Here is a 24323-nt window from a genome sequence, read left to right as displayed (position 1 = left end):
TGCAGTTAATTTTGAAAATATGGTTTTGAAAAACCGGTTATTTCTGTTTAATACTTTTCTGTCCCTTTTCTTAATAATTAGGACACGTGCCACTGGTTAATATAGAACTAGTCAACCATGAATAATCCCAAACAACAAATTTTTTGATTGGTTAGTCATACTTGCTTATCAATTTCGTATTGTTTTCGGCTGAGACTACTATAACAGTTTTTTTTTTATATAGATTAGACATCCCATCAAACGTTAGTTTTCCCGTTTGAATGGTTTTACACTAGTAATTTTTGGGGCCCTTCATATAGCTTACTGTTCGGTGTGAGCCAAGGCTCCGTGTTGAAGACCGTACTTTGACCTATAATGGTTTACTTTTTTAAATTTTGACTTGGATGGAGAGTTGTCTCATTGGCACTCATACCACATCTTCTTATATCTATAGTAGTCTCAGTTTTTGGCAATATTGTAACAATATCCTTTAGAATTTTAAATTGCTTTAGTCGTTTAATATATAATTTATTTTTGTTGTTGTTCACGATTAATATTTTTAGATTGATAATACAATTGCATCATTTTTTAAGCATTATAGAAGTCACAGTAAACATTAAACTTATGCATGGCGGAAAAGAAATATACGAAAACGATAGGTGCAATGTTCATGCAGCCTTGCAAATAATATTTAAAAAAAAACCATTTAATTAAACTTAAGACTTTAATTTAAGTATTTTTGATAGGATGTTGAAGTTTCCAGAACATAGAAAATACACAAGAAAATCTATTAGTACACTAGTCTATCAAATGTGCTTGCTGTCCATTTTACAATATATTATTGAAGAATTTAGTGTTTTCTTATTCATTCTGACATCTGTGTCCCTGGATCTGAAAAAGAAATTGCGAGGACGTTATGCTTATCAGTTTACCTTTAAAATAATATTTCAAACAAAATGGCCCTAAAGGTAAATGTCATCGTCAGATGTAAAATGGAAGGTGATAAACACTTAAGAATATATATCACCTGCTGGTTCTTTTTACCTGGACACAGGTAACAAGTTCGAATGTAAAATTATCGAATTGGTATATTCAGTCGAATGTATACGGTATCTCTGGACTGGGGTTTTTAAGATATTTTGATCTGACAATGTATGAAAATTTATTTGTGCTTCAAATCACTGATTTCAAATTATAGACCAATCTCATTATTATCAACAGTGGGAAAAGTATTTGAAAAAATTGTATTTAAAATGTATACTGACCGACTTTAGAAACGCAACACTAGATTATTCTTTTTAAATTTTTGAATGAATGTGGCACTGTCAAAAGCAATGACTGCCTGTAACAAACGCCAAAATTATTGTCAGAAAGATCAACCAATTCTGTTCCACATGTTTTGGGTTCTGTTTTACACCTTCTGAATATGCGGTTGTTCCACCCATTACAATGGGTTTTGGCAATTATGCGGCTGAAACTTCAGGGCTTTAAATGTTTTTCTTCAGTGGAATCTTTGGCAGTTCAGGTTATGAAAAACGTTTATGACATGAATCTGTGTGCAATGGCATTCGACAATTTGATAAGCAGTTGACGTTGCGGCCGTAAACATGTCTCGCAAATGACGTTGCGTAATCAAATTCTATTGACGTTGCATTGTCACTACATGATGATCTGGTCATTGATGGTAAGCAACAATTCCTGTCTACCTGTATCGATGTCGGAAGGACAGTAAGACGGGTTTCTGAAGTCAAACTGTATGGTTGCAGCACGTTCACGTTTTCTTGTTTGCAGTATTCTTATGGGCTGATTTAGTTTTTTATTCCTCAGTCTTGGCAATATGGAGATGCAACATTTTTTAACTGATTTAAGTGTGGCCAAGGATTAAAAGAACTGTTTCACGAAGCAAAACAAACTGAAAAAATCTTTTATGGGTTTCAAATTTCGCTTAACGAAATTCGTGCGACTTCAAAAATCCGGTATGTTCAATAACCACAGGTAAGTCAGATGTTGATTTTTTCTTAAGAGAAAGAAGTATGGTAAGCATGAACAGTAGTTGTATGAGAATCAAACATGATGTGGGAAAAAAAATCAACAAAATGAGTGTTGCGTTTTTAAAGTCAGTCAGTATATTTAATCACTTAATTAGTTATATTTCAAATATACAAGAAAGCGTTTTTGTTTCAAGTTCATATTCGCCTTTTTAGAATACTAATGCAGGAGTTCCACAAGGCTCTGTATTAGGTTCCGTACTATTCCTTATTGATGTATATGAGATAGCTGGTAATTTGATAAGTCTAACTCGATTGTCTGCTGATGAAACATCCCTTTCTAATTTAAGTATTATAGTCCTTACACAATAGAGGATGTCTTTAATAGCGATTTAGAACAAATTTCAGCATGGTCTAAAAATTGGCTTATTGATTTTAATCCTAACAAGACAATTACTATGCTATTCTCCTGTAATTCTTCCCCAGATGATATTAAAATAGAACTTCAAAATCAAGTAGTAGAATTGTCTCCTATCATAAACACTTAGGGATTTCTTTTGATTCCAATGGTAAATTCTATACACATATATAAAACGTTTTAAACTGTGCAAGCACAAGATTAAATTTCTAAAAAGAATTGAAATATGTATTGACTAGAAATCAGTATCTTAATCGTATAAACTTAACACTTATAAGATTAATTATGGAATATGCATGTGAGTTATGGGATGGCTGTACTCAACAAGATTCCGACAATCTAGAACATGACGTTTAGTTGGAAGCAGGAAGATTAGTAACTGGGTTGTCCGTGTTTTCTAGTCCGGAAGTTATATATTTTCAGTGGTACAGGCCCACATTTGCTAGTGGACAGAAGAAAATCCAGAAAGCTCAATATGTTCTATTCTTCACATAAAGAGGGCCTGCCTCTACGATTTAATGCCACTTTTTCAGTTATAAATAGATATAACCAGAAAAATTCTTTTTTTTTTCATCTACTTCTATCGAATGAAATAGCCTAAACCCCGACATATGTACGTCCAGAAATATGATTATATTTATCTAACTTGATACAGACACAATTGCACTCCAATCTTTATTATTAAGGACAGTTGATTGGATAAAAGTGATGGATTGCCACGCCTATATTAAAACTGAGGTCCTATGAACTGACTTCAGATAGCTCCCAGTATTCGAATTTGATAAAAAAAAATGGTTGTGGTGGTGTGGTGGTGTGGGGGGGGGGGGGGGGGGGGGAGTCAGATCATCGTTTCTATAGTTCTATATCTTTTATTTTTCTACCATTTCAGTTTTCTTTATTCTTCTGCCAATCAATCTGTATAATAATTGTCCTAAGCATACATGTAATTTTTGCCACTGGACGTTAAGCAACAAACAATCACCTCTTTATTCTGTTATCTATATATATTTAAATCTATTGGTCCCATGAGTCTCTGTTCTTTAAACCCCATCAGCGACATATATTATATATCTCTGACCCCATTCATATCCTCATAAATGATAACCTTTTCCTAGCCTCATACATATACGTACATTGTAACTGAAACGGGAAAAATATACAGTCATATTACTGTATGCTGGAACTAATAGATAAACGTATTAGTTCCAGATTATCTTCTATAAAATGCAATTGCGTTTTAATTAGAAACAATGACAACCAAATTCTTTTTTTGTGGAAAGAGTGGGGGGACAGTTTTTTTTTAAACAAATTATTGGTTTCCTTTGAAAATAGTAGTGAAAAGAAAATACGACATTTAGTTTATAAAAATGATAATGTGAGAATTTTGTTATGAAGACATATCCCATACATCGATACTTATATTCTTGGCACTAAACATTTATTTGTACATATTTATTTAAAACACAGATTTTGGTTAGTAATTTCTTTCCTGGTCAGGGGATGATATTGTATTAAAAACCAATAAAAATATTCGTACTTTTCCAATCAACATGTACATCAAATCAAGGAGGTTATATGAGATCTCATATAACCTCCTTGATCAAATCTTTTTAAATGAGACATTACACACACGTGTCAAAATTTACAGACCCACCGATAACTTGTCATAATCACGCATGTTGAAGCTGGGGTTAATTAACGGCTAGTTAAGAAGTCAAATCTAGCTGTGATTAATTTCCACTCTTGATAAGCAGATTCAGTAGCAATATAATCATGTTAGAAAATGTATTGGTGACCTTAACCCGAATAATCCAGTCGTTATATTACGCTCCCTATCGATCACTACCTCGAAAGGTGGAGAGAATCGGAGACGGTAAGGGCTTGAATTATTCGAGTTATGGTGACCTGGACTGGGGGCCGCACGTGCCCCCTGTGCCCCCGGTAAATCCGCCACACTGCCCATTTTTTTTAAGTTATTCAATATGAAGAAATACAAAAAAAATCAGCTGGTTTTGAAACTTTTTAAGAGTTGCAAATATTTAACAAATTAAAATTATGATACAGAATGATTCTTTTTATTTGTTTTCCTCACGAGTGTTTGCTGAAGCATTTTTTCCCGAATCCCGAAAAGTTTGATCATATATTCCAGAGTTTAATACGTGTAAAAACCGAATTCAAACACATAAAAAAGTCCCAACCCGACGTTCATAAAAGGTCTGTTCTAGAGTTAAGTTTAATTTTCAGAAATTAAAATCAAACACAATGTTTTATACAAATTCGTCTTCAGACACGTAAATAATATAGGTTATTAGCTTGCCTGGATTGTGATAGAAAATATCCAATGAACTGCATAAAATATCTAATGCTATGGGTCACGCATGGACTGTCTTACTTTATCATGTTTATAGGGATGCCCATGTGGCACATCAAAGATAAGATTGATTTACCCATTGTACTTTAGAATTGCAACAAATCTTAAATTCACTTGAATACATTAATATATTGACCTGTTATCTTGTCGACCTTAAAGCCAACATACACAGTCGAGGCAAATAGGAAATTGCATAATATTATGAAATATCCTAATTAAACACATTATTATGAAATTCAATAATATTAGTCATTCGAATAATTTTGTTGCTATATTATGAGATTTCGTAATTCATAAAATTATGGAAATCCATAATATAAGAAGAAATTTTGATTTTCAATTAATTTTTTCGTTCGTTTTTTGGACCCCTTGACTATTTTTGGGAAATTCTTCGGAGAAAAAAGTTATTTCTGAGTGGCGTTTATATCAGGGCGTTAGGAACAACAGTCAGATTTTCTACGAAACGCCTAAAATTCTCCCGAATCCCCGCTATATGAATTATTTCGAATATTTGACAATGGGAGGTAATCCATATCGACTAAATGGGCAAATTGCGGTTATTGTTCTTTGATAATTATATTTTTATCTTATGTTGATGATGTGAATTTTTAAAATGTCTTTATTACTTTGCAGTGATTTACATCTGTTTACATCTGTTTACTTTAATTACTTTTATTCATCTTAAATCATATAGTTAGGCCACACCAATTAAATTCCTTGTTCGACAGACCAGTCCCCATAATATTTTTGTCTAAACAAATTTTTTTTTTTTTTTTTAATATTCCCCCTTTCCAGCATCTGGAAATGTAACTGGGTGTATTTCCCGCGCCTGTTTTTTTGTAAACATTTAAGAAATGTGGTGCACACTGAATAACCCGCGTAGCGGGTTATTTAAAAGTGTGCACCACATTTTTTATGTTATTTCGAATAGACAGAAAACATATTAAAGTCATTTCTTAAAATTTAATTCTAAAAAGAAGTAAATCATGATAAAAACGTTGATAACGTCTCGGTCGCATGACAAAATTATGTCTATGAGCTGATAGACAAAACACTTTCAGCCAATCAGAAGACGTGTTACATCCAAAATTAAATTATTACTAAATTAATTAACGATCGTCAGAGCGTTTTAATCGACGTCAAATCGCGATCCTTTAAACTGTCTCGAGCATAAACACATATTTCTTATCAAAGTCACGACGAAGAAACACACAACCAACATACATGTATAACACAAAAAACTAAAAAGTATACACATTAACGAACACAATAAATCCCTAAAACCTTGGGTGAACTCAGGTGGTCGGTAAGGATAAACAACTCCTGCTTCTTGCAAGACACCCGCCTTGTTTCTAATTATAAGTCAGGTCTTGTGAATGAATGAGGAAAGACATCTATGAAAGTTCAATGAAAATCATTCAAGACAGTTAAAATAATTATTGAATTATTCAGTTCGATATCTGATGTTCTTAGAAAGTAACAGTAATACAAGAAGCCATAAATATGATGCAATTAAAAGTGGGCATTACATGTTGGTGAACAGAAAAAAACAAATCAGCAGTTGATATATTAAAGAAATGCCAAAGTTCAAGTTGTAAATCAAATTTCATACCATCTTGATCAATATTGTATGAACCTATGATTTTATTTTTCCAAAAAAAATATATAATTCGTCGCCTTTACTTTTGAAGCTTCACTTCAAAAATTTGTAATTTTTTTTTTTTTTTTTAATTTTCAATTCGCTCGCTCGCACTAATTTCTGGAGTGGAAAAATCCTTAAAACAAGAAATTAAATTGTTGTGGCCTTAAAGACGTTAAAAATTAAACGTAGTTGTTCAGACTGTTGTCATTTTGAACAATAAAACATTGATAAAATAATAAATACATCTGGTGCTAATAGTGTAATTTTTCCAAATAAAATAACGACAATTAACAAATGAATTTAACAGTTAAAAGTATATTTTGTTATCAATTTTGTATATGCAGATATTTACTTTATTTATTGCGTGTATAAGACAAAATAACGATAAAAATGGTTTCAAGTTAAATTATAAATGACATTGCCTTTTCCCAATTTTGTTGGGGTAATACATAACCTTTTGTTAAATGAATCATTGGTTAAACTAGGATTCACACATTTTGATGAGATTCAAACCAGTTTTCAATCAACAAATAAAGTTGTAGACATTTTTCTTGTACATGGAAGAATCCTAAAATATAGCTTTGATTTATCGATAAACTCCAGATTTAGCATTATGTCTTTTTTTTAAACTGAGCCCTATCCGTGATCAAATGATTTCCTAAATAGTATGCAGTTGTCAAATTAATGGTCATAATGGAACGTTAAGAATTTAGACACATACAAAATGCAGGGTATTCGTAAACGAATAATTATCTTCTGAACGTACACTATCTAAATAAAAATCTAATCAGATTAAGTAGACACACTTCTGTATAATATCATTCCGAGTGATAAGTTTATCCGACCAGCCTACAGTTATAACATCGCAGTTGTTTGAATTATTACAAAGAGATGTCTCACTATGCCTGTGATCTTGATTTAAAGGGGAATTAGTTAATATTTTTATCGTTATGAAAGTGTTCATTATACAAAATATAAATATTTAACTTAACAAATGACAAGAAGGGATACTGTGCAACGATTAAACAAATTAACACCGTATAAAATCGATATATTAAATTATTTCATATATAATGTAAAATGTATTCAGAAAAAAGTTAATCTCTTAATGAAATTTATTTTAAAATTGTTACTGATAATCTTATTTTCACAAAGTCTTAAGATTGTTAACCACAGTGTGTTTACGCACACCGGTCTATTCACTTGCATCAAACTTTTAAAAAGTTTTAATGTCCTTATGAATGTTATAAATTGAAACTAATTCTGATTTGGTCTCCAAGATTATTTTTTTACGAAAGCATTATCATGATTAATCATTTAAAACTGATTTTAACAATAATCAAAACACTAGAGGTTTTCTTGATTTGTACGATTTATTCATATCAATTATTTATTACTTATATCCAACCAACAGGCATGATGAAACATCATTGATCCTGTATGTGTTCCAACAATGTTACAAAAGAGTGTGCGTTCAATAAGCATGATAAGTGATAAAACCTTTGAAGGACAAAATTAATGTACCTGTCGGATATTTTTATTATAGAACAAGTTGTCGTTGTGATGCATCGTTCTTTCATCACATTTAAATAAAGAAGTTATTCAAAACATCTTCGTTAAACCTGGTTTTACAGCTAGCTATATATAGCTTAACCCCCCCCCCCCACTTGTATGGCAGTCGCATACAATTCCATTATATTGACAACGATGTGTGAACAAAACAAACAGACACAATAGGTAGAAATGTCAAAAATTGGGGAACAGCGGTCAACATTGTGTAATAATCTTAATCACTATAAAAACAAACCAATATATAATAAAGAAATACAAAAAGGCATATAGACATAGCACATAAGCAAAAATGAAAGACAAGAATACTAAAATTGACCATAACACAATGACGGGATGTATAAGTACAGAGCCACGTCATATGTAACAAAGAAACACAAACAGACATATAGACAAATAACATTAGCAAAAACATGAAAAAGGACAGACAAGAATACAAAAATTTACCATAGCACAAAACACAATAACAGAACGTTCCATCTCTTTTGAAATTCGTCTGCGATATCCCTCAAATCATTTGGGTCAGTTGGTTATGAAATCACCTCATCTTTATATTCTTCAACTATTGCTCGGCAAACTTTGGGTAAACATTTGCTTACAGTATTCCGAGCAACTCTTAAGTCATACTGCTAGGTAGAATACTTTTCACCAGTAGCTTATTGTCTTAATGTGATGGTAAATTTGAAACCAGGCGACAAGGCTCTTCTATATAGAGTATCTGTCTTCTTGATTCTTGGTTTAACTCTTTCAAATATAATGCATCGAACATCTCTGGTGGCATTCTCAGAAAATTAAAGAAGGAAGGTTCATCCTCGAATCGTAACTCGTTCATCAACTGACCATAATGACCACACTGGAGCCTCCTTTCGGAGGATAACTAAGATCAACCCCAACAGGCCTAAAAGTCTAAAGTTTCTTTTTATTCTTCTTATTCGCATTCTCAATAACAATATCATGGCCAGGTCGTTAGGATTGTGTTTCTGTGTTAATGATTGTAGAAGAATAACTACATTTACATGGTCTTGTATTTTCATGGTTCAAATGAAGTTGATGTTTCAAACAAAACCTGGAGAGTTTTTTTTATATTTTATCTGACAATAACAATGAGCATGACTAGAACTCGAAATGGTCGTGGTATGAACGTATAGTCAGGTCGTAAGAAGAGCGTGATGAGGACGGCATGGGTGTGCTGGAATCGTACTATATGGTCTTGAACAGGGTGATATAAACTTGGTAAAGTCGTAGTAGAAGCGTTGTTCGGTCGTGGGGAGAATGTGATTGTCGTAGTAAGGTCGTAGTAACGTCGCTGTGAGATCGTAGCGCAGTCTCTCCGACTAGATTCGCGCTTTTGCTACGATGGTACAGCAACCTGTACGATCCTATACCACGACCTTACTGCGCTCTCACTACGCTTCTACAACGACCTGATTTCTCCACGACCGCACCACGATTGGGTTGAACGTGTTCAAAGTTGTTCCACGCTCATCACGATTATGAAAACCTTACCACGACCGTCGACATTTGAATTTATTTTTCAGAGATCGAAGTACGATCTGGTCTAGTGTGACGGGGGTTTATCATATTTTACTATATATATATATATATAAGTGATAACTGGACGTTTGTTTAATTTCAATCACTTGTATAGTCAGAATAATGTTTAGGGTAATTATGAACTCCCTACAAGAGACCCAAATGACCAAGAAGTTAACAACTATACGTCACCGTTGGCCTTCAATAATGAGCCCACACCGTTTAGTAAGCTACAAAAGGCCCCCAGATGACAAATGTAAAACAATTCTAACAAGAAAGAAAACGGCCCGATTAATGTACAAAACAAGGACCAAAAAATACATATTATTACAACTACAAACGACTACCACTGAAATACATGCTCTGAGTATACTGCATGAGACGGGGTTAAACTAGTTTTCTGGAGCCAAACCTTCCTCCTAACCTGAAACAGTGATGAAACAATATAGCATAATAACAAACTATAAATGTACCTGAAAAAGGGCTTAAATCATTAGATATGAAATTTAGTTGATAAGGGCTTTGATCGTTAGATCATTACAAAACAGAAAAAAAAACATCTTAACAAAACACAGACCGGACGTGGTAGGGTACTTATATATACCTACAACAACAAGAAAGTCACTAAGAACAGATATGAGAGGACTCGCAGTTACTGACAGTTTATTCAAAACCAATAACAACTAATAAAAAAACATGTTTCTAAGACTAAAATATCAATCAGTACACATCCAACATCTAATCTATTTAGTGTAAAGGTGTCATTAGCAGTCAGAAAAAATCATGAATTCGTGAAATGCTGAGATACAGTGAATGTGCATAATGATATAACAATTATATTTATAGATTGGTTTTATTTTAGCGGTAACAAAATCACCAATATTCAAACAACACAGCTGTCTTTTAATACGCCTATGCCAGACCCAAAGACCTCTAAATTTCTATTGGCACTATTATTCAAATGGTTTCTGTTAGAAACTGACCTTGTTACAAGAATAATAAATGTCGGTGTATCGCAATATTTATTAATATGGTAATACAAGTTTCAAGCATCAAAATCTAATTTCATTGAATTTTTAAAGTTTCATGTTTTTTATATGATTTTTCAGTAGTTTTAACATTAAAAAGATTTGTACAAAAAAAGTGCCAGACAAGTATACGACAGTGAAAATGCAATCACACGACACCGAATAACGAAAAAATGTATGACGAGATTAATGCATGAGTGTCTACATTATACTAATGTTTATTATTAATAACTCAAAAATCCAAATGGACAAAAACATGATTGACAATGTGACAACTATCCATCAAAGTTTAAATCAAGTGGATGAAAGCAATTATAGGTAACCGTAGGCAGGGTTTATATCCCTCCTTTATCTCTAATATCAAAAACAGAGTTTCTATTGTTCCGTCTGAAAATCTATGAAAATGCACTGATATGCCTGGACTGGTAATAGGATAACAGGATTGGTGTAACCCTCTTCCTTTTTTATTCTGTTTTTCTTTGAATTAAAAATAATGAATGTTTTTTCTCTGTTAGATATTATCGTAAACACAATCTTACTTTTGAGACAGGGTTACTTGTGCCTACATTTTCTCTTATTTCCTACATGTATGTGTTAAAAATCAATCACAGAAATTTTAAATGAAAATCGTTCAAAATCATTTCACGACCTGATTTGAACCAAACTTCAAGGAAAAGATAAATTCAGGAACCTCTTTGGGAATCAGATATTTCCATTGAAGCCATAAGTTAGTGGCCTGATTCGTAACCTTGCAGGAAACGGACTCGTAGACCAACAAAAAGGAGAGTGGTTTTTGCCCCCCCCCCCCCCCCCCCCCCCACCACCACCACCATAATTCTTTTAGAATAAAACAAATCTGGATAAGCTGTATACTTTGCAGTAAATTAATTTGCATTTTGATTTGCTTTAATGATAGAATGGAAACAATCTGCACAGTTGTTTTCCTCCAATACTAATAGTGACTTTAATTCAAAAATGTATTTGCTGCATATCAATATCTAGATGTTTGTATGCTTCTTTTGATCTCATTTGAAAAACAGTTTATTTTGACGGAATCGGTGTGTTTCATGGATTAACCAGTAGAGTATGGCCGGAATAACAGCATATAAGCAGAGTAAAGCTATCCATCCGTATGGCCAGAAGAATAGACATTTTTGCTATTTTCCGGCTAACCGGAAGAAAAGCCACTGCCTAACAAAAAAGACACTAAGTATAGATCTGAGAGTACTCGCAGTTACTGACAGCTAGTTGAAAGCCAATGACAACTTATAATAAAGCATGTAAACATCCTAAGATTATAATATCAGTACATATCCAACATGCAATAGATTTAGTAAAAGCCGTCATTAAAGTCAGAGAAAAAACGTGTGCCATGCAAAAAAATAGGTATCGACAGAAAATTTTAGTGATAGCATTGGAAACATATAGATAACTCGAATGTCCTAGATTTTATTGTTTACTAAAGGTCTTAAACAGCCTGAAAAAACACAAACAAACGTCGTGCTGAGTTACTTTAGTCGAGCGCATCCGAGAATGTGTACTTAAATTGGTCCATTTTTTGTTCTTGTTACCAACTAATATTTTTAGTTAAAAACTTGTTTTAGAGAAATTATTTCTTGCAAAAGCCATGCAAACAAATGTATCAAATCGAAAGAAAAGTAAAATAAAAAGGAAATCAGAAAAAACAAATACACAGCTGATACGAACCAACACATTCGTTAAAATAAAAGAATTCGGGTGTGTAAAGTAGGAGTGAAACACAACAGATTTCTTTCCTAAATTGTTAAAAAATTTTAATTTGTAGTAACCCCTAAGGAAGGACGAGTGAAATGAATTGAGTGCTAGGGGTGATCCGCTGGAATCAGACTCTTTCCGATGCTATATATATAATACATGATTTGGGTGCACAGTTCAGGGGCAATATACCACAAGGTCAGATGCGGATCTGTAAAAAGGGAGAGGAACCCCGACGAGACGACGTTCGGAGATAAACTCAGAAAAACAGTAAACAGTCTGTTTAATTATAAATGTAGCTAAAAAGGATGAGCTGGGGCACCCTGCCCCTCCCCTCTCCCATAATCCGCCTTTGAAGGTTAATATAAACACAAAAGTATTAAAAACTAGAAATCAAGTTTTCACATGTATAAAGATACATGTCAGAAATCGTTAATTGATCAGATATTTGTAAAATTGCATTACCAACTCAAATTATATTTTAGTATTATATATTGATATGGCATTATATCAGAAGCGGATTCATGCGGGAACGTAGCGGGCGTGCATCTCCCCACCTAAAATTTGCAAAGCATGGGTTGTCTTCAGCTTAATGAAAGACTTTTCGATAATTATAACTCAGGAAAATGTTCGCATCGCCCCGCTCGGCGAAAGTTTAAGTTTGTGCCCCCCTCCCCCTCACCTAAGATCCTGGATCCACCAGTCTTATCTGCCTTTTGTAAAATAAACCACATGCGAATACATTCTAAATATTAGAAAAAATATGATACGGCTGCGATAGTCTCGAGGGGAGGGGAGGGGGGGGGGGGGGGCACTTCAATATTTTTTGGTAGGGGTGAGCAGCTGAGACATCAAGTACCCCACCCTTTTCATACATTTTGTTTGTCAAAAATATATACCTTGTCATATATCAAATAAAAAATAAAAAAAACTATAGATATATTTGGATATTTTTCATCTTCTGGTACATTAGTATAGAGATTTTTTTTGGTCCCGCTCATCATCAAGTTTATGTTAAGAAGCAACGCAATTGTACACACCTTGCTTTTCAGTTTCCTCTATATGATCCTTTTTATATCTTTCATTTTGAAGAAATTTCAATTTCAATAGACAATAAAATTTGTTTGGTAAAATAAATGTGGTAACACTCCCAGAGAGTTACACTTTCACAGGGTTTTATATTATATAATGAAAAACTGTTAAAAAGTTACATTGCTCTTGACACTATGGAATTTCTTTTAATAATTGTTATCATGTTTCATTCATACAAACCTTTGAATGTTAATTAGGTGCACATGTCAAAATGGTCGGATTTATAGCATCTAGCTATATTATAACTACCATCAGTGGAAATACCACATTGGAATAAATAGAGATTAGTGGATTGACAAATAACTGATGCATTTACGACTCTGGTTTTACCGCACCGAAATTAAATACTGACAACTGATTAGTTTCAAATACTTATGATATAATATAGCAACCTATTGATATATTTAATCTGATTTTCTCACCCTTTTCATATATCATGGAGCATGAAATAGTGACCTATTCCAGCGGCTCATCCCTAACACTCATTACATAGTAAGTGCTCCCCCCTCCCTACCCTAATCCTCTTTAAAACTTTAAAAACACAGTGTCATTCCTAGTAAAATCTTACAATCCCCAAAGTACAAACGAATTAAATAAACAACACAAAATTACTAGAAGACACGTTTTTTTTAAATATATTATTCAGTTAATTTTACACATATTTAATTTTTTTCTCTCGAAAATCAATCAGCTAAAAATTCATTTTTCAAGAAGTAGAAGAGATAATAAAATAAAAGTAACGTAGTTGGTGTCTCTTGATCATGACAAGTTGTTTATGAACAAAATAAGTGTGTATGTTATATACTCTTTTACGATTCACATAACTAAGGCGGTTGTAAATTCTTAATGAAAATAAACCGAAATATTAAAGTTTGTAATAAAACACCTGTGACTTGTAAAAACTTTCTAACTACAAAGAAAGCATATGCCAAGTCAATCTTGGAAGCAGAATTTCTAGCAGAATCAATAGCAAACATCGGTCGAAACGTCATAGCTGGGTAATGAATATTCATATTTTAGTAGATTAACAAAACATGCAGCCATAGAAAGACAATAAAAACCGATACAATTTACAATATACATGTTGTATAAGAGATACAATATAGGATAGCTGCGTTCATATCCGTGGATATGGATATTTTAACACCCTGAAGTATCCAAGTTCACCCTGAGGCGAAGCCGTACAGAAGGGTGTTAAAATATCTACAGGTATGAACCACCTATTAACATATATAACGAATTCATCCCCGGTCTTAGTCCAAATCTGGCGTTTTTTAGATAAATTCGACCACAAAGTGTAACGTGAAAGCAACGTAGGGTACTACTTTTGGTACAACCCTTCAGATGGTCAAATATAAGACATTTTTAATCCGGAGACAGAGGAACTGGAATGGGTCAAATTTGGCGCCCAATGTTGTGAAAGTCAAACATCAAAGACAACAAGGAACAACCATGGAACTAAGGAAAACGCGCGTGAAGTTCCCCGGTGTAATAGGTAGCAACGTCCGGGTATATGGGTTTGGAACAACCCGGGGCTATGGGTTTTGTGACGACGTGCGTTAACCAATAAAAATTCTAGAATTATACTAGTACCCGGCCACGTCCCCTCTTTGAATTTGTTAGATGTATTTCTATGTGTATCCTTCTGATGAGTTAAGCCTTTTTCAACTGAATTTTTATAGTTCGTTATTATGTTGTACTGTTACACCACTGTCCAAGGTTAGGGGGAGGGTTGGGATCCCGCTAACATGTTTAACCCCGCCACATTCTGTATGTATGTGCCTGTCCCAAGTCAGGAGCCTGTAATTCAGTGGTTGTCGTTTGTTGATGTGTTACATATTTGTTTTTCGTTCATATTTTGTACATAAATTAGGCCGTTAGTTTTCTCGTTTGAATTGGTTTACATTTGTCATTTCGGGGTCTTTTATAGCTGACTATGCGGTATTGGCTTTGCTCATTGTTGAAGGCCGTACGGTGACCTATAGGTGTTAATTTCTGTGCCATTTGGTCTCTTGTGGAGAGTTGTCTCATTGGCAATCATACCACATCTTCTTTTTAATTTAAGCCTGGGATAAATGCTTATATTATTGTTTCAAATTTTGAACAGAGTGTGATCAACCTTTTGAGTTGGAAAATGAGTTCCAGTTCCAGTTCGAATTTAAATTGAGTTCAAGTTCGTATTTGAGTTTGGGTTAGAGTTTAAAGTTTAAGTTATACTTTGAGTTCGAGAAAAGGTCCGAGTAAAAGTTCGAGTGAGAAATCGAGTTACAAGACAAAGTAGAGTTCGAGTTAAAAATATTGTCAGACAGTAACGAGATATATAGGTTTTGTTGAAACATGACTAGAATGAATACTAGTATATAAAAAGATGAAGTTGAATAACAAACAGAGGAATCGCAATATTAACATGATTATGAAAAGAAAAGAAAAGAAAAATGATTCTAGAGGAAACGGGAAATACATACGTATTAAACTTAATCTTTAGTCACTAAATAAGTCTAATTTATAGTGTGTTGGTGGTGGTGTTTGGGTCTTGTTTCTCTATTTTTAACTTCTTTGCCGAAATTCTCTATTCTGAATACATTACCACACCAGCATTCTCTTTTCTTTTGAACTATTTTCCTCTATACTGTTTAAAATTTTCGCCTTTTACTTTATTCTCTATTATTTGCCCTGATATTCTGTAAACCCTATTAAGACTCTTTGATATGTATTCACGTAAGCATTATTTCATATTTAGTTGGACTTGAGACTTGAAAACAACGTAATGATTGTAGAAGAAAATGTTGTTTTTTTTTTTTCGTCGTAATAATTATTAAACAACGTCAAATAGTACAGTAGCGACATTTGGTAACGAAAATAAATCTAGTATTAAAAACAAAATTAATATTATGTTAATTTTGAAAGAGTTTCCATGAATATCAAAATTAGAAATGCAAGTAGGCTACAATTGCAATTACAGTTTCATATAAACGCCTCGTTTTGACGAAGGAAATGACTTGTTATAGTTTTTTCCAGATTTTATATAGCTTGACAACAGATTACATTCACTATATTACATTCACTTCATTTTAACTTTGATGGATAGTTGTCTCATTGACAATCATACCATATCTCCTTATTCTTTTATAGGACTCTTATTGAAGACCATTTCCTAAAGATACTTGATAGGTTTTTTGTTTGCTTTTTGTCGTTGGATTGACTTCTTTTTTCATATAATTCATGTTTTGCAAATCTTCTTGTATTCATACCCTGAATTCTTCAGATTTAAGACTTCAAAGATCAATGTTTGCCACTTTGTGATTGATTGATAGATTTGTATTGGATAAGGCCACATTCAGCACTATTGACTATATCTTGGTGGCCGGGTTGTTGTCTCCAATATTGTATTAATGGAATAAACACATTTTATTTACTCTGTAACGCCGACATAATCTCATGCGAAAAAAAACCCCTTTCTATTGAGGGGCTTCCGTTGATTGTTCGGGATATATAAAAGAGGGACAAAAGATACCAGAGGGACGGTCAAACTCATAGATCGAAAACAAACTGACAATGCGCAGCAAGGAAAACAGTCAGAATAAGTTAAATCAGATGTCTTGTACAGAATGCACTTGCATGTACTCGATCGTAGTTATTACTCTTTGACTGATCGGAGATGGGCCGGCCGGTGGCGAACCCCTTACTGGTTGGGGACGAACCATGGAAGCAACAGATTTTACCTCATGAACCTGTTGAATCCTAAAAGTTCACCTGACAACAGTTACCGATAAAACAATAAATGAATGATATATACTCAAATCCGAACGGATGCTTACAACTTTCAAGTGTTCACTAGAACCAAGCCTAATTACCAACTGTGAACTGTGAATCGTGGAAATGCATGCATTTTGAATGTTCTTAAACAACTTTAAGTTTACATTGTATTAATCTTCAATTGTTTAAACCTATATGCATAATTCTAATAGTATGGCAAATTATATAACCGAATATGAAAAAAGCACAAATCTACAACGATTGTATCTAATATGTTACTCATACTATCCTAACGTTGACTGATTGATGACTGACCGATGACTGATCGCTAATTCTGTTTTACTAAGTACTAAAGGTTGCCACGGTTCTAAGCGTATAGACCATTTTCAACAACTCATGTAGGTGGCTATTGCAGAGCAGCAGGTCCATTCCTGTAAAACTCTTATGTATACTCTTGTTAAATAGCATTTTTTTTGTTCCCCGAAACGCCTGATTTTCTCTAGACAAACTGTATTAAGGGAGTAAACACATGTTATTAACTCTGTAATACCGAAAACTCGGTCAACTCCGCTATACAAAATAGAAAGTTACTATTCTTCCGGTCAGCCGGAAAAATAGACAAAGCATAGAATAAAACAGACTAAATAAAAAAAATGACGTAGATATGATTTTATCATTTCTCTTTTATATAAAAACAGAAAATGTCAGCAGATTTGATAAATTCGTGTAGAATTCAATTTTGTTTGAAATGTTGCTTATGAAATACGTTCCCACCATACTAAGTTCAATGCATATTTCTCAAATAGCTGTATACTTCGTTGGGACACGCCGTTTAAGGGGTAAAAAGCCTTATTATACTAAATACTAGAAAAAAACCGCGTCTTGAGAACTAATTGAAATGTCCAGTTAGTAGCTTCTATCTCTATGCTACACAGGTGCTCCTAGAACGGAGGAAATAACTCAGAGAAGAATACGACAACCAAAAACACTGATGATTAAAACATTTCTCAGTGGTGCTAGTTCGTAGTATTTTTTATCTTCGAAAGGTGCGAGTCAAGTTCTGTCTCTGTGTGATACGGGTGCTCAAAGACCGGAGGAAATAACTGAGAGAAGACCATGATTTAAAACATGTCTTCAGTGATGAGAGTGTGTTGTATTTTTTTTTTTTTCGAGTGGTGCGAGTTTTGTCTCTCTGACATGGGTCCTCCGAGAAAGGAGGAATTTACGCACAGAAGAAGAAAACAATTTAATGAATAAAAACACATTTCTTCCGAGTTTGAGTGGTGCGAGTTTGTGATGCAACTTGTAATAAATAGTAAGAGTGTTTGAGTATAGCGAGTTGGCCGTTGGCCGAGTTGTCATAAATTTAAAACAAATTGAATACAGAAACATTTCCGCCTGCTTACAATACGTAGACGGTAAGGAACCAGCTACGGAACTTTATTTGGGGTTGAATTAATTAAGCTACGCTAATTAGATAATAATCTATTTTGTCATATAAACAAATCAAAAGAAATTACTATATGAAGTTATAAAGTACATTACATACACTAACTATTTATTGTTATATAATACTTCAGACGATCGTCGGCTCGGAGACAAACCGGCTAAAAACGTTTGTTAACAAACGTAATAGTTTACATGCAGATAATCATCATATTCCCCATTTCCATTCTCAATTTTATCAGGAACAGACCGAAACTTAATCACTAGACCAATGTGTTGTAGAAGCTGTTCATTTCAAGGGCATATAAGTAAATAAACATTAAAATGAGGGGACAACATAGCTAACAATGCACTATTTATGTGATTCAAGAGCTACACGATCTTCCAAAGGTAATTTATTTTCTATGTGAAACAAGTGTTACACGAGCTTCCGAATGTAATACGTACATGTTTGCTTTATTTATCATTATGCATGTTATACTTCGGTATTCAGATATGTAAATATTCGGGGAAATCGTATGCTCTAAAAATAATCAAAAAGGAACGAAACCCCGGAAAGATTCTCAGAGGAAAGATTAGTTTCGTTGCCAAATTGTTTAAGGTCTGTTTGAAGAAGATTTTGATAATTCATGTACATGATACGAGTGCACATCAGAATTCAGATGAAATTTGGGAAAAGGTTAATATTTACATTATATTCCTGGTATACGGAAATGACCCTATATATATGTAGGACTCTGAACCGCGATGGTACTCCGAACTGCGATGGTCACACTGAAGTGCGATGGTTTGACGCTGAAGTACGTTTTTGATCACGCTGAAGTGCGATGGTGGCATTGTGACGCTATCTTGTTGATAGCTACGCCGAAGTGCGATGGTGGTTACGCTGAGGTGCGATGGATTACCTAACCTTTATTGTTAATGTGTCCCATGTCGACGAAAAGGTAAATTTGTTTGCTAGAAGCAGCGTTTCATGTTTATTAAGTAAATTATCGAGAACAGTAACCTGTTTAATTAAAAACAGTCATAACTAGATTTGTAATTGCGAGCAATAACGGATGGCACCCTTCTCCCCATTGCCACGGTAACGGCAGCCATTTTGAAAATTCGAAAGTCAAAGAGCGCATCTACACATGCCAATAACATTGTTGTAAAGTTTCATTAAGGATGGAGCATTTTGAAAGTTTAGACATTTTTGCTGTTTCCATGGTAACGGCAGTCATCTTGATTATGACATAGCCCGATTGCAAATCTGCACATGCTGGTTAACAATTGGTTCATACAATTCCGAGATATAAGCTGGACAAAAAAAGTGGAAGAAAAATAATAAGAAAAATAAGAAAAAAAGAAAAGTAGAATAAAAATATGTCACCCCGACTCCGTTAAGGGTGCCATTATAAATATTTCCAGTCATAATTGTAAAGTTGTAGTTCGCTTTTGGCAGAAATAAGCCAACGTTCATACAGTCATTCAAGACGCTACATACAAGATTATTTTCCATTAAAACCAGTGTTAATTTCAATGACCGATATTGTGATAGCTGTTTAAGATGCAATTTAATAAGGGCCTTATATTAGTTTATTACCGTCGGTGTTTTTTTCTGCAACTGAAGAAAATATGGAATGTTTTTGCATATTCAACATGAATACAACTTGTATTTTTTTAATACTACCGAAAAAGGGATATAATTAGTAGACAGGGAAAATGTAAATATGATTCTTTTTCGAAATCTATAGAAGTTTTGTTTTTTTATACGATGGAGCTTGGAATTCTCCAACTACATATGGGTCCGCAGAGGTACTCCTCGTATTATGATATTACGGTTAACGTGAAAATCATGAGAGCTGAGAGTTGATGTTACTTTCAGTAATCTCAGATGAGAGGAACAAAGTAAAGATAAGCTGTTAACGCAGAATAATGTCCTAATGCAGCAAATCTAAAGAAAACAATCTATCATTTAGTATGGAACTGTAAAAGAGAGGCGAAAGGTACCAGAGGGACATTCAAACTCATGAGTCGAAAATAAACTGACAACGCCATGGCTAAAAAAGAAAAAGACCAACAGACAAACAATGATACACAAAACACAACATAGAAAACTAAAGACTGAGCAACACGAACCCCACCAAAAACTGGGGGTGACCTCAGGTGTTCCAGAAGGGTAAGCAGATCCTACTCCACATGTGGCACCCGTATAGTTGCTCATGTTAGTACAAACCCGGTAATAAGTCTAATTCGGTAGGTCAAATTCGGGAAAAGGGGACAGGATTGTAGTTACGACATTAGGAACATATCCGTTATCATCTGTGAAACGGATATTCCTAGTAATGGCTTATATAGACCACTAGTCGGAGACCATCGCACTTCAGCGTGACCATCGGACTTCAGCGTCCCTATCGCACCTCCGAGTCCTACATATATATAAAATTTATGAAAAAAGGGAGCGAGATTTACTGTTTATTTTCATCTGTCAGTACTCATGCTTATTTTTTTCCGAAAATTTATTTTCAATTTTATATACACTATATAAAAATAAGGAGATGTAGTATGATTGCCAATGGGACATCAAAGTTCAAAACAATTTCCGGAAAACAAATATGACAGAAAAGAACCAACAACAACCACTGAAATACAGGCACATAAAAAATATGGCTGGGTTAAACATGTTTGAAGGCGCCAACCCTCTCTTTACCTGGTATAGTGGTGTGACGGAACAAAGCAGGAACAAACTAATTATGCAAAATAATAAACGAAAAACACATATTAGGAACAGCAAAAAAAGACATTCGACGATTTACAGGCTTCTGATTTGGGACAGGCACATATAAGGTGTTGCGGGGTTAAACATGTTGGAAGGCTTGCACTTAAATATCAGTCCTGTTGACTATAGTTTCTTGCATTGTGTTTTGTATAATATTTTCATCCCGCCTTGTGTAGGATTATTTATTTACAGTTCTTACCAGGCCGGCATGATATTCTTTTCACTCCCACCCCAAATAAAATTAGTTGGATACACACTTCGGAGGTATGAATGGGTGGGGAAAACTATAAAATATATGGTAAAGTTTCCTTAAGTGTGATATGAAATGCCCTGTAATTTTCTTGGTGTTAAGGCTGTTTTTTTATTCACAAATTTCCTTTCTTTTGACACTTTTGTATTCCACTTTTCCAACGCACCACACACGAAACCCAACCAATATTGATCAATATGGGAAAAGGTTACGTTTATAAAATCTCAAGTATTAAGAAAAAGGTAGAGCAACAGAACCCCAGCGGCACCAACTATCAATAAAGTATAAAAGTTGCTTTTATATATAAATCAGAAATAACCAATTCAAAATGGAAAATTTTAAAGAAAAAAAAAGGAAAAAAAAAATCCCCCCCCCCCCAAATTTTTTGAACCCCCTTATGATTCATCACCCCCAAACTCAATCCCAGCCTTCCCTTTGTGGTATGGTACCTTGCAGTACAATTTCATAGAGATCCATACACTTGAACACAAGTTATTGTCTGGAAACTAGAAAAATGCTTGTTTTTGGCCCCTTTTTGGCCCCATATTCCTAAACATTTAGGACAATTACCCCCAAACTCAAACCCAGCTTTTCCTTTGTAGTATGGAACCTTGTAGTACAATTTCATAAAGATCCATTCACTTACACACAAGTTATTGTCCTGAAACTAGAAAAATGCTTGTTTTTGCCCCTTTTTGGCCCCTTATTCCTAAAATTTTGAGGCAATTACCCCTAAATCAATCCCAGCCTTCCCTTTGTGGTATGGTACCTTGCAGTATAATTTCAGAGAGATCCATACACTTGAACACAAGTTATTGTCTGGAAACTAGAAAAATGCTTATTTTTGGCCCCTTGTTCTTAAACGTTTTGGGCAAGTACCCCCAAACTCAATTCCAGCTTTTCCTTTGTGATATGGAACCTTGTAGTACAATTTCAGAAAGATCCATAGACTTACACACAAGTTATTGTCATGAAACTAGAAAAATGCTTGTGTTTTGCTCCTTTTTTGGCCCCAAATTCCTAAAATTTTGAGGCAATTACCCCCAAAATCAATCCAAACATTCCGTTTGTGATATGGAACCTTGCAGTACAATTTCAGAGAAATCCATACACTTGAACACAAGTTATTGTCTGGAAACTAGAAAAATGCTTATTTTTGGCCCCTTTTTGGCCCTAGTTCCTAAACGTTTTGGGCAATTACTCCCAAACTCAATTCCAGCTTTCCCTTTGTGATATGAAACCTTGTAGTACAATTTCAGAAAGATCCATAGACTTACACAAAAATTATTGTCATGAAACTAGAAAAATGCTTGTTTTTTTGCCCCTTTTTTAGCCCCTAATTCCTAAAATTTTGAGGCAATTACCCCCAAAATCAATCCAAGCATTCCCTTAGTGATATGAAACCTTGTGGTACAATGTCAGAGAGATCCATAAACTAACACACAAGTTATGTCTTGAAGTTACAAAAATGCTTATTTTTGGCCCCTAATTCCTTAACTGTTGGTACCATAACCCCCAAAATCAATCCCAACCTTCCTTTTGTGGTATTAAACCTTATGGTAAAATTTCCACTCACTTAAACTAAAGTTAGAGTGCGAAAACCAATGTGTCTTCGGACGACGACGACGCCAACGTCATACCAATATGCGACTTCAAAATTTTTTTGCGGTCATATAAAAAACTAAAGTTGAGGAACAACATTCTTTCATATAAATGCAGGGGAAGATGTCCATAATATCGTAATAAACTAATTAAAATATTCATATTGTTATTAATTATATATTTTTTTCTTATGATAAAAATATAATTTATAAAAGTTTTCATATTTGTTTTCAGAAAGATCTGAAAATACAATGAGGCAAGTAGGAATGACAGAGACATATTAATTTATACAAAACTTTTTATGATAAAGACAGTTGAACATTTAGATTACTAAGTCAACATCTGGTTATAATTAGTGAACCATTGAGAAAGTGTGACCACATAATTTATCTATAACAGATTACTGATAACATGCTGAGATAAAATTGTAGAAATATATTAGTAAATCCGGGCTTATGTCTTAGAGTGATTTTAAAAGTAACGAAATAAATGAACAGTTTGCAAACGATCATAGTTTCAAACATTTTATATTTTAAAGTTAATTATATATATATATATATATATATATATACATAAGTATACTTTTCAAAACTGTTTTCTGCCATAAACTCAACTTTTTAAATGTAATTTATCTTTTTAAGAAAGAAAGAAAAAAAGGGGGGTGTTATATCATTCAAAATATGTGTGCATCATTCTTCTTGTATAATTTCTTTTTTTTTTATTGTATCAATAATCAATCCATCACTTTTGCAGAGGATTCGTTGTATTTTTCATTGAGATTTCTTAAAATTAATAAATCAAATGCGACTGCAAAATACATATAATTTTTGTTCTTCAAAGTAACACAAGTACATATAGTGTGAGAATATCGAAGTCAGCCGTTTATCTTGATTACATCAAATTAATCAAGTCAAACCTATTTTAAACGTATGCATGGGGTTTTTCTAACCACAAAGATATCAAATGCCAAGCCTATCCTTGATGTAGAAATTCTGGCGGGATCTATTCAGTAGAACAACTTGAAGTACAACTAATGATTTATTATTTTATTTACTAATCAATTTAAAGTAGATATTTTGTAATGTTTTGGTACAAATTCATTCGTGTAATTTAACAATATCATAGCTGCTGTGCACATATTATCTTTAAAATTA

The 24323-nt window shown here is 33.7% G+C and overlaps 1 long non-coding RNA gene across 1 annotated transcript in view; it reads right to left on the bottom strand.

Moving 5' to 3' along the window:
- Positions 1-491: 491 nt before the first annotated feature.
- Positions 492-24323, bottom strand: part of LOC127736801 (uncharacterized) — a 38174-nt gene continuing 14342 nt past the window's right edge. Inside the window, exon 2 of the long non-coding RNA XR_007999182.1 lies at positions 492-870. This is a non-coding gene — a long non-coding RNA (uncharacterized LOC127736801). The remainder of the gene's footprint in view (positions 871-24323) is intronic.

The sequence above is a fragment of the Mytilus californianus genome, unplaced genomic scaffold (assembly GCF_021869535.1).
Source record: "Mytilus californianus isolate M0D057914Y unplaced genomic scaffold, xbMytCali1.0.p SCAF_37, whole genome shotgun sequence".
NCBI classification, from domain to species: domain Eukaryota; kingdom Metazoa; phylum Mollusca; class Bivalvia; order Mytilida; family Mytilidae; genus Mytilus; species Mytilus californianus.
The sequence above is the reverse complement of the archived record's forward strand: the minus strand, read 5'-3'. Positions and strand labels throughout refer to the sequence as shown.